Raw genomic sequence first — 9,240 nt, 5'->3', positions numbered from 1 at the left:
AAGTAGATAAATTTTATTGGAAACAATATAAAAACACTTAAAAACCCAAGCATTGGGTACATATCACAAATACTCCCCAAGTACATACATGTTAAATGGCAAGAACAAAAGTATGATGCACAAGTTGAGACAAAGGTAAGTAGTAATATCAAAAATGTAAATACTATATACACATGCCCAGGACCGATAGCTAAATAATATGCAAAGTGCAATGTAAATGAGAGGTCCAGTACAGATAAAGTGCGATGGTGCAAAAGTGCAAAGACTACATTACCAAAATGCAAAGTAGAGCTTCGGGGAGGAGAAGGTGCCCCACGCGTATCGCCCGGCTCGCGGGCTTCGTCAGGGGATACTGGCACAAACCAAGTGATATGCTTATATGTACCGGCCGTGTCGCTGCGGCCCAGCCCACCCGCCTCCGCTCCACGCTGATACAATATCCGGTCATGCGCAAAGCAGACCGGAAGTGAGGTCATGCGTTGCATACGTTCGGAAATGCCAAGAAAAAGGTAGAAAGCTTGCGTTCCACTGTGTATTGCCTGTCAAAAAATAAGGTGGACCTAGCGTCCTACTTACTGCGCTCACTAATATACTAATTAGGAAGGAACTACGGTCAATACAAATTTAATCTTAAACAGTAATATTTTTATTTGCTGAATAACAGATTAACAATTATTGCTTATATACTGAGTACATATTAATTAGAAAGTAAGCATCAATACATTACCGGATATTGTAGCATCACTTATCCTGACGGGGGACCTCGGCAGGGCAAGGAAAATTCCGGATCAACATCACAGACCGAAGTGCGTCCACTCGAGAGTCTGGAAAAGTCCCTGCCCCCTGTCAGGATCCCCTTGCTTTTATATCATTTCATAAACAAAGGCACTATCTATTTTAGATACTGCCGCATCATCATTTTGTATCATATATGAACATGAAATGAACAAAGGCATTATTCCGTACTAGATACTGTCACATCATCATTTTGTAACATATGTATCAATGATCACGCGCTGGTATGTGCAGAAGACTTGTTATTGTCCTGTGCAGCGCGTGATTCTCGCTTTTAACACTGCGTGATCATATCATGGATGAGACAAAGGACAAGGTTTTACTCCATTTTGTATAGTCCTTATTAGAAACTTAATAGGCCACATTGTCACATTCTAATTGATGTAATTATCATTCACACTCCAAATGCTTCACATTTGTATCACAATCGGTCCTTGACAATGTAGACTATTTGATGTTTCTCTAGTTGACCATGACAACTCGTGGTCTGGTAAACAATTTATAACAAGCACAGGATGTATCAACCAATTTAACATCCTCTCTGCAGATGGAGAATATCCCATGAAAATGTCCCACCAGTGATGTGATGTAGCTTCTTGGATGGAAGAACCCATCTTAACTATTTTATCAGCTACTATAGTTGTTGTGACAGTATGGTATTGCACACTCTTATTCAATTGTTGAATCAATTGTTGTCCAAACTCTGAATGTTGGATTAGTTGTTTTAACTTAGTCAAATTCAAATCCCATGACTGCACTTCTAGAGTAAGTGGAGTCCATTTTATATCTTTGGATATGATGTGATAATGAATTAACAAGAAAGTTTCATTATTCCAAACTAACACAGATACATTTTTCATGCATCCTACAAAGGGCGTTTCCATTCTTGGAATAACAGGAACATTAGTGACCACACATATTTTTTGAGGGGCTACTTCAACTAATAACTGATAGGTTAATGGCAATATAGTAAATTTACATACATTAATCTACAAATCTTTCCCTCTAATGTGTCATTGCAAAAAGATAAATCATGAGTATAATTCTGTGAATCTATGTAGGTCCCCTGGAACTCTTGCATCCAATAGTGCTGAGATCCTGGGGGCCCCAACAGTATAAACATTACTACAAATTTACACATAGTTTTTACCTTGGTTACATTGTATACATTGATTATACCATATATATATGTATCATTTTTGGAGCATCAATCTTGAGCCAGGATTGACTCGGTATGGCAGTTTTAAACACTTCTCGCCACACTGCTTCATTCCCAGTCATCAACTTAGTTTGTATAGCATCATGCTGTTGTATATAGTATACTACTTGCATAGTACATAGAGTGAAATTCAAAACTGTGCCAGTATTAACCTCTAAACCCTCTAAAATATTATCAGTTCTATTAACAGTCCTTGATAGAAAAGTGTCCACATCAATGGCTTATCGCCAAGGGTGCCATATGGTAGGCATCCATTGTCCTTGTAGAGTCAATGCATCCTGAATTCCTTTTCCAGCTTGGCTTAGCTTGTTGGCTATAGTCTCAATATCAAATCCATTGAGAGTACCAGTTACTGCACCGTATCCTCCCAGTAAAATATCACACCAAGCTCTTCTTTTACTTTTCTTGTTACATTCAGGTAGAGGAAGAAATGTCACTGTAGTCATTATAACAGTTTTTTTTTTTTGTTCCCACTTTGGCACAAGTAGAGGGTATTCTTTTAATATGTCCTGGATCTACTTTTGTTATTAGGACTAGGCACATGGCACATGGCTAATTTGCTAGCTGTTTACAACATTTTAATTGTACTTTAGAATCAATGATTGTATTCAAATTGTCCTGGTACATCAAATACCAAGGCCTAAATAGGTTGCTGGAGGATTCCGGTGGTCCTCTCCAACCTTGTCCTTGTTCAAAAGATATATCAGCAACCAAACATGTTTTCTTTGCAAAACAGGTGAAATTATCCTAGGTTCGATTAGTAGGATTTCCTTTCCAACTCCATCCTAGTGTGGTGATGTTAGTCTTTTCCAATAAGGCACCAGGCGTTCAGGTTTTACTTCCGGCCAAATACCCGCCTCCAAGGATTCCAATAGTTAGGTACGTCTAAGGGAAAGAAACACAAACATTATATTTCCTCATTCTCTCAAGTAACATTTTTCCTGTGGAACATATTCCCATTTTTCTACTCCAGGTCTCATGATCAACAAGGTTCTAGCTTTCCCCACTGCTATCACTTCTTTGGGAGAGGGCGGTCCTTCGTTATTTAGAACCCATATTTTAGCTCCAAAATTGGTAGCATCAGAAGAGCCAAAACTTTTATCTCCCCTTATGTTAACTTCTAATGGGACAGACCCTTCTTTTGGAGTAGCATTATTGATGAGAATAAGCAATAACTGGGCAATTGTTTGGTTTTTCTCTGTACCCAAGTTGATCATCTCACCCTGATAATCTTCATCAATTACGCCCCCCAACACTACACATCCTTTCAGAGCTAAACTAGATCTTGTGACTATTTGCTCATAGTGAACTTTTGTAATTTTACATCCTAAACAAGTGGCTATTTCCTGAACCTTACCTGAGGAGATAAGATTTACCTCCATTGAGCTGAGATCCAAACCTGCCGACAGTGGTGTAGCTCGAATGGGTGTAACTGCATTTCCTGAATTTTCTTATACAGCAGTGAATCTACTATATTATTAACTTTTACAGTGATATTAGGGGTCAACATCCTCATTAAAGGAGTCATTGAATCAGTAATGGGCCTATTATTTAAAATCTGTAGATCCTCACTAAGGTGATCCCTCCATTGCCCATATGCACTGTCTGACGGGTTTAGCTTCTTTAGGGTGCTTTTAAGCAACCCATTCATCCTTTCCACTAACACTGCTGCTTGAGGATAGTAAGGCATATGATATACCCAGTGGATGTTGTTGTTCTCAGTATACTCCATTGAGTGGCAGTTTTACAAGGAAATCCTACCATCAATCCTGAGTATGTATCCACTGCTGTACACAAATACCTGCATCCCCTTCTTTCTGGCAGAGGGCCAATGAAATCAATTTGCCAAATTGGAGCTGGTAGTTGTCCTCGACCTATGTGTCCCATTACTGTGTGGGGAACTTCTCTTTTCTGGCTATGTTGACATATGGGCAATTCTGGATGGTACCTTTAATTATGTCAAGGGTTAGAGGAATTCCTCTCTCTTGGGCCCACCTGTAAGTAGCTTTTTCTCCCAAGTGCCCACTTTTGTTGTGTACCCTGAAGCCATGATTGCTTTTCTTTTTGGAAGAAGTGTCTGCTGTTCTGATCGCTGCTTGTTTATCTGCTTTGGAATTAAACAAACGTTCAAGTGAATCAGTTGGTACAGCATCAACATGAAAAACAGTAGTAGGGGTGTATTCAACAATTTATTTGTATCCCCTGGGAATTCGATACTGTTTCAAGGCAACTAGTTTAGAAGCTGGGAGAATATGTATTGGGGGCATTTATACCTTCCCTACCAATACCGGCTTAATTTTCCGTTTTTCTTACCCCAAATGCAAATTTTCCTTCTTTCAAATGTAGTGTTATCCCTTTAAGAATATCAATGTCAATAATGTATTCTGGTATCGGGACCACCAAAACGGGGTAGTTTCTAATGGGCAAGTTGCCTATTTTAAGGGCCACTTTGGTTTGTACCCCTGTAATCACCTTACCACCTAATCCTGCTATTTGTACTTTAGGACCTTTAAATTTGTAGGGATTTCCACATATTAAAGTAGCCTCCGTCCCCGTACGAATCAAAGATGGGACTCTTTGAACATTACCCCCATTCCAGTGGATGCTAAGATTAACATAGGGGTGATCATCTCTTTTTATAAACACAGGGGTTTGGCTGGCTACTCATGCTGTTTTATTATGTGATCCTAAATCAGTGATTAATGACTTTTTCTCCATTTCTTGTGTTACCTTGGTTGCAACCGCGGCCGCCAGTTCCTCCCAAGGATACACAGCTTGATAATCTGTCCAAGAAATTTCCTATGGTTTAAGAACATCCTTCTTTTAGGGCTCTCCTGTGCTAGCCTTTTTTACTGATAATACTTTTTGTTTATACATTCTCTATAATTCCTGAGTTTCCTTCCCATCGATATGTTCCTTTTTCACCCCAGCTTTCAGCAGAGCTTGGAACATATTTTTTCTACAAGACCCTACTAGAATCCCCTTCTTGTTTTTTCCTCCAATCTGAGTTATAAGGTTTACTGTTCCCCGAGTGTTTGGGGGCTGCAGGTTCTTTCAAATCTCTCATATCTTGCAACTTTCTCATTCTGGCCAACACTGTGCTAATAGCTTCTCCAGTCATTGTTACCGTAAGGGTTAAAATGACTGCTTTATATGCTGGAGGTGTGACTATTTCTTATGCTGGCTGTGAGAGGGTAGTTCAGGAAATCATCTTCCATCCCTAATACAGATAAGGCGCTACGCATTGCCTCCTCTTTTAGTCTCTCAAGACCATCCCTTATAGTATACCAGGGTTTCTCATTCAACGGCAAATCTAACTCTGCCGGATACCTGTTCTGGAAACAGTGAGCCAGAATTATAAGTAAATTCTGCACCCTTATCCCGGTATCCACAAAGTAGGTCTTAAAAGAACATTGTGTAATAGGGTCTTTGGATAGATTGATAAACTTTCCCACATCTCCCTCATCCAGCATTACTCCCGTTCCTCCATATTCACTTACTCTGACCAACCACTGCATCTCACTTTCTCCTGTTCTCTCTAATCTTTTTCTGATAGGTTTGGCTAACACACTCGGGGGCGGGGGGGGGGGGGGGGGTCCTATTACAGGGTCTGGGGGGTCCTCCCATTCTGAATTAGAGGAAGAATCCCACACATCCCCATCCCACTTATCTGGATTGCAATCTATTGAGGCTTCTGCAATAATTTTGTGCACCTTGTTTTTGTTAACTTTGCCCTTTCTTTTCCTGTATTTATTCTGGGCTATTTTTACAGCAGTATTTTCTGCAATGCTCTTATAATGCTGTAGTTTATCATTCAGAAGGCGGGTATTACACTCCAACACCACCTTCTTCCCTCCCAACTCAGTTTCTGCTCTAACTGAGACTCTTTCCTATGAAGTTGTTGATTGCACTCATGCATACGTCTGTAGGCACTTGCCAATATCCAACAATGTCTGTCTAAAGCAACTGCATCACCTGACTTAACAGGGACTTCCTCTAGTATGTGTACTAGATGAAGGGCTTACTACATCACCTGTCCTAACAGGGACCTCCTCTAGTATGTGTACTAGATGAAGGGGTTACTGCATCACCTGTCCTAACAGGGACCTCCTATAGTATGTGTATTAAATCGAGGGGTTACTGCATCACCTGACCTAACAGGGACCTCCTCTAGTATGTGTACTAGATGAAGGGGTTACTGCATCACCTGTCCTAACAGGGACCTCCTCTAGTATGTGTACTAGATCGAGGGGTTACTGCATCACCTGACCTAACAGGGACCTCCTCTAGTATGTGTACTAGATCGAGGGGTTACTGCATCACCTGACCTAACAGGGACCCCTTCTAGCGTTTTCACTAGATCTACGGGTTCACAGGTTTTGAGTTTACTTTCCCAGGGTTCAGCTAACCCTGATGTTCCTAATTCTTGTGCTAAGATAGAATATGGTGCCTCAGACCAGCCGGGCACTTCTATTCCCTCTGGGGTGTGATTTTTTCGCCTCCTGAACATTTTCTGATGTTTTGGCTCGGTGCCAAAAGATCGAAAATTTTGGCAATTTGCCAAGAGGTCAAATTTTGCACAGGGGTTCCCTACCTTCTTTACAACCACCCTATAATCTCAGAATGTTTGCAAAGGCTTTGGTTCTTTTGTTACAGTCTCCCGTATATTGTTGTGTTATCCGTGAGCCCACTCCACTCGCTCCTTCAATCCCACCTATCCTTCAACTCTACCGACCCGTGCAATAGGGCTGCATACGGTAACGTTTCTGGACAGTTTTGCGGAATATCCAGCCTGGGCCTGTTCTCACGGACCGTTAACACAGCGTTTTTATACGGAATCCTGCCCGACTACGCCAATTTATGTATTGCCTGTCAAAAAATAAGGTGGACCTAGCGTCCTACTTACTGCGCTCACTAATATACTAATTAGGAAGGAACTACGGTCAATACAAATTTAATCTTAAACAGTAATATTTTTATTTGCTGAATAACAGATTAACAATTATTGCTTATATACTGAGTACATATTAATTAGAAAGTAAGCATCAATACATTACCGGATATTGTAGCATCACTTATCCTGACGGGGGACCTCGGCAGGGCAAGGAAAATTCCGGATCAACATCACAGACCGAAGTGCGTCCACTCGAGAGTCTGGAAAAGTCCCTGCCCCCTGTCAGGATCCCCTTGCTTTTATATCATTTCATAAACAAAGGCACTATCTATTTTAGATACTGCCGCATCATCATTTTGTATCATATATGAACATGAAATGAACAAAGGCATTATTCCGTACTAGATACTGTCACATCATCATTTTGTAACATATGTATCAATGATCACGCGCTGGTATGTGCAGAAGACTTGTTATTGTCCTGTGCAGCGCGTGATTCTCGCTTTTAACACTGCGTGATCATATCATGGATGAGACAAAGGACAAGGTTTTACTCCATTTTGTATAGTCCTTATTAGAAACTTAATAGGCCACATTGTCACATTCTAATTGATGTAATTATCATTCACACTCCAAATGCTTCACATTTGTATCACACACTGCATCCAAGTTGGTAAGATTCACACCGGATTATATATGTGTCTATAAATAAACCATATATTGGCAAAAATAACCAAGAAAATAAAATATAAAAGTATATATAAGAAAACGATTTCAACAGTAAACTGTGCATGTTTCAGCACATCGTGTTCAATAATTGTGGTCAACCCATAATAGATAGTATGCCGATGGTAGATGGATTGGAACGATGATAGATCGCTCCAGAAACGGCGAGAAGACATCACTGGAGCATAGATGTCAGAGTGCATATACATATATGACTGACGACGGAGTCACACACATGCAATATATGTTACAAACAAAGCAGAGTATATTATTTGTGAAATCGCGCTTGCTATGGAATTAAATTAAAGAAAGAAATCTCTGGAGTGTCCATATTTGTCATCCTTTGTAATATGACGACGAAGGCAAATAAGTGCAAAGTACAGGCGCATTCACGATTAAAGATATAGCAAACAAATATCAAAGTATAGTGTGGTGGGAGAACATATGATGTAGTGGTTGGAGAATAAAAAAGAAATATATTCGGCGTATACATTGTCATCCACATGATATATAGACTGTGGTAAAAAATAAAATCAAAATGGAAATTGATGTGAACACACACATATAAGTGCGTTATATAATAAAGGTGCTCCAGAAACGGCGAAGAGCATTTCCAAAGCATATATAGCAAAACGCACATGAACATATAGATGGCGACAAGGACGCATAGATGTAATGCATAGACGTATATTTAGTTAGAGACGCTCCAGAACGGCGGATATATAGCTGTAAAGCAGCACACAAAGTAAAGTGAAATTCAACAAGGAATATATAGAATATCTGAATTCATTATCCACAGCATATCGTTTGCAAAAAGTGGCAAATGATACATAGGCCAAAAATCAAATGAGAAAATAAAACAATAAAGGCTATATGATTATACAGGTAAGGGCAATACATGCTTCATAAATATATACTGCCTATTATCAATAACTGACTAAACACAGTGTAATAACACATTAGAACTATAAGAAATATAACCCTATATATAGCGTACATGTAAGGTGCGTAGTGCAAGAATTTAAACACAAAGGAGTGTAAAGCAAATATATAGGTCCATTTAGTGCATATATTAAATAGACAAAGTTATTCCCTAAAGAACGCCGTCAAAGGGATGCAGGCAAGCAGCGTTAGGAGCAAGGTGTGGGCTGGAGCAGGCTGGGCCACCGCACAGCAGCCGGCACACACAGAAGAAATAGTGTACCAAATATAAGCAGGTAAATGCGTCTGTAAATATCATCCAGTATAAATCTAAACAATTAATATGTGATCACATTTATATCATACAGCAGAACCCAAAAAAACCCAGATTCTCGAACCCAGATATTGTGGATGAATTACATAATAAAACAATGCATGAACCAAAAGACAATAAAAAAATATGAAATGGACAAATTATGGAGTGAGAAATAAGCAACAACAAAATCTACATGAAAGGGAGGGGAAGGAGGGCCCAAAAGGAAGAGGGGGAGGGAGCCCAAAATTGGGAAAGTTCACCCTAGACATCTGGAGGGTATTCTGAAGATAGATACATGCTGGAGTGTCCTTCAGGGCCGGATTCCAAAAGGGTAGCCAGTGGGTCCTGGATGGATGGAGGGTTCTGTCA

General features: G+C 39.9%; 1 long non-coding RNA gene across 1 annotated transcript; it reads right to left on the bottom strand.

Annotated features, from left to right (window-relative positions):
- Window positions 1–1,784: 1,784 nt before the first annotated feature.
- On the bottom strand, window positions 1,785–7,560 carry LOC140121573 (uncharacterized). Its single transcript, XR_011854130.1, has 3 exons — window positions 7,072–7,560; window positions 4,010–4,118; window positions 1,785–2,899 (listed from the first exon to the last, which is right to left on the bottom strand). It is a non-coding gene; the product is annotated as an uncharacterized lncRNA (long non-coding RNA).
- Between the last annotated feature and the right edge of the window lie 1,680 nt (window positions 7,561–9,240).

The sequence above is a fragment of the Engystomops pustulosus genome, chromosome 3 (genome assembly GCF_040894005.1).
Source record: "Engystomops pustulosus chromosome 3, aEngPut4.maternal, whole genome shotgun sequence".
In the NCBI taxonomy this organism is placed as follows: Eukaryota; Metazoa; Chordata; class Amphibia; order Anura; family Leptodactylidae; genus Engystomops; species Engystomops pustulosus.
The sequence above is the reverse complement of the archived record's forward strand: the minus strand, read 5'-3'. Positions and strand labels throughout refer to the sequence as shown.